Raw genomic sequence first — 2,333 nt, 5'->3', positions numbered from 1 at the left:
TGCATATTATTTAATGAGGTTTTATCACTGAAAACGATTATTTATGAAAACTTTGGCCAAAGTTGAGATGTAGGAAAACTCATGGTTTCACTTTCATCAAGGGAAAACAGCACTGTTGCATTGCGACATGTTCCCTCGTTCGTTTGAAAAAAAAAAACTATAAACTCCAACTCGAAGTGTATCATTCGATTCAGCTTTGTTCCAGCAATTTTTGATTTCACAATCTCACCAATGGTTTTCTCACAGCGCACAGAGGCGTATAGAGTGTTGCAAAGTACGCCACTGAAACTGGCACAAAGTGGCTTTCCTTTTATGAATGCTGAGTGTGAGTGTTCGGGCCGTGGGATGAGCTGAAGCTGCATTTCCAGCTGGGCAAAGATGCAAAATGTTGCTACCACAGAAATACTCTATCAAATGTACTGTGACCCAGTGAATAAACTGTACATGCAATTTCTCATGCCAATCTTACAACAGGTTTCGAGAATTAATACACTTTTTCAACTTGAGATTGGCAATGCGTTTTAGATGCTGGGCTGCTTGCAGTCTTTTTTTTTTTGTACACAGGTCTCACAGATCCTGATCCCCCCAGTGCCATTACCCCATCAGAATCACATCTGATTGATGTCAATTTGGAGAATGCACACAGGCAACTGCACCTGTGTGCAGTAAACTTCGGGGTGCAGTTCACTATCGTTCTGGGAGAAGCTATGCTTGACTGCTGTGGAGACGAGAATGAAAAACAGATGTCTTCTTGAAGCAGCAAAACAGGTGCAGTACAGGCTGCCAGCTAACATCACCATATGGAAATCTATGGCATCATTTAGTCCATCAATCATTCTGTCACAGAGCAAGCCACCACTATCCACAGCATCCATGCTGAAATTGTATACAGGTGGTGTTGGGGTCCTGGATTTGCAATATCAAGCAATGCACTTCCAGGAGTGCAAGAACAAGGACGACAACTGTCAAGCGGAAGAGTTCTGGGCTGAAATTCTGAACTACAGGGACAGCAGTGGGGAGCAGTGTTTTAAAGACCTAAGACCTAGGTAAACACAAACATATATTCATATCTGTGTAGGCCTATCTGTATTTATATTTTGTAATGTAGGCCTGTTAGCCTACTTTATTAACCTGATGTATTAGGCTACTACATGACATAAAAAGCATCTCTTGTTTTGAATGTTGTCTAATATTTTTGAGCATCATTTGGAAAATAGCACACAACTATAAACTTGTTGTTCACAGGCTACACACACACACACACACTCTGAGCTGCAATGTTCAACAGGCTGCTTATTGAAGGTTGCAATGTAGGCTACTGGCTAAGCTATTTATAAATATGTGGTCATGTATGTTATCACTCTTGTGATTTTTTTTTTTCTTCTTCTCCGTAGGCCTCTCTCATATGCTGGCGGTCAGAGATGGATAGAGGATAGGATTGATGGATGGAGGTTTTTGTGGACAGTAGCACTAGTCTTAAGGGGCTATCACATTGTACGCGGTATGCACTCCGCTCGCCGCTAGGTTGCTATTGGTTGAGGTAACGTCCCAAAGATTTTTGTTGTGCTTGCCGCTGGGCTCAGCGCAAAATACCAACAAACCTGATTGAACTTTGACCGCGGCACGCGCAAGGGCGGCAAAGCAGCTTTGCTCAGCGCAGCGGCAGGCCAGTTCTTGCGAGTGCAAGCCATTGACAATAATGCATTTCATAGCGCATGCCGCGTGTAATGTGACAGGCCCTTTAGCCTGGCTAACGCCAGACCTCATCTCATTGAAATGGGGTCTGGGAACTGCACATTCATTTTCTCGTATTTGAGACGTGGTTTACAGAGCCATTTATTGGGCACTACGAATGTCTATCAAATGCGTCTGTACGTAGCTCATAACCGCTTCGGTGTGTCGTCATCGTCTTGCTGTCCCCCCTCCGTTCTGTGATTTGGTTCCTTCGTTGAGGTGAAAATCGGGTCCAGGCTGCCTAGCAGCACGAATAAAATTGTGCGCGTAAGGCAGCATGGGGAAACCCAGTAGTCTATGTGCACCCAAAAATATTCTTTACAAAAACACACTGGTTCAAGCTAGTGTTTTGTTTAATGTTTGTTTTTAAATGGCAATAAAAGATTTTACTTTTGCAATATCTGAATTAGTGTCTGCCCTGCCCTATAGGCCTCTTATGTTGCTGTTTGATGAGGTTTGGTAGAATAAACCACACAGGAAGACAGGGGCGGCACGCACACACTCACACCATTTTAAACGAGGCTACAGGGTACACAAACCATAATATTGTTGTGTTCTATGCATTCGCCAGTAGGTGGCGAAAACGTATTAATGATAGT

The 2,333-nt window shown here is 43.3% G+C and overlaps 1 long non-coding RNA gene across 1 annotated transcript; it reads left to right on the top strand.

Annotated features, from left to right (window-relative positions):
• Positions 1-503: 503 nt before the first annotated feature.
• Positions 504-1,623, top strand: LOC125288880. The gene is made up of 3 exons (XR_007192541.1): positions 504-768; positions 893-1,046; positions 1,395-1,623. It is a non-coding gene; the product is annotated as an uncharacterized LOC125288880 (long non-coding RNA).
• The last annotated feature ends 710 nt before the right edge of the window (positions 1,624-2,333 follow it).

This window comes from Alosa alosa, chromosome 23 (genome assembly GCF_017589495.1).
Source record: "Alosa alosa isolate M-15738 ecotype Scorff River chromosome 23, AALO_Geno_1.1, whole genome shotgun sequence".
Classification (NCBI taxonomy): Eukaryota; Metazoa; Chordata; class Actinopteri; order Clupeiformes; family Clupeidae; genus Alosa; species Alosa alosa.
This window is presented reverse-complemented; position numbering and strand designations above follow the sequence as displayed.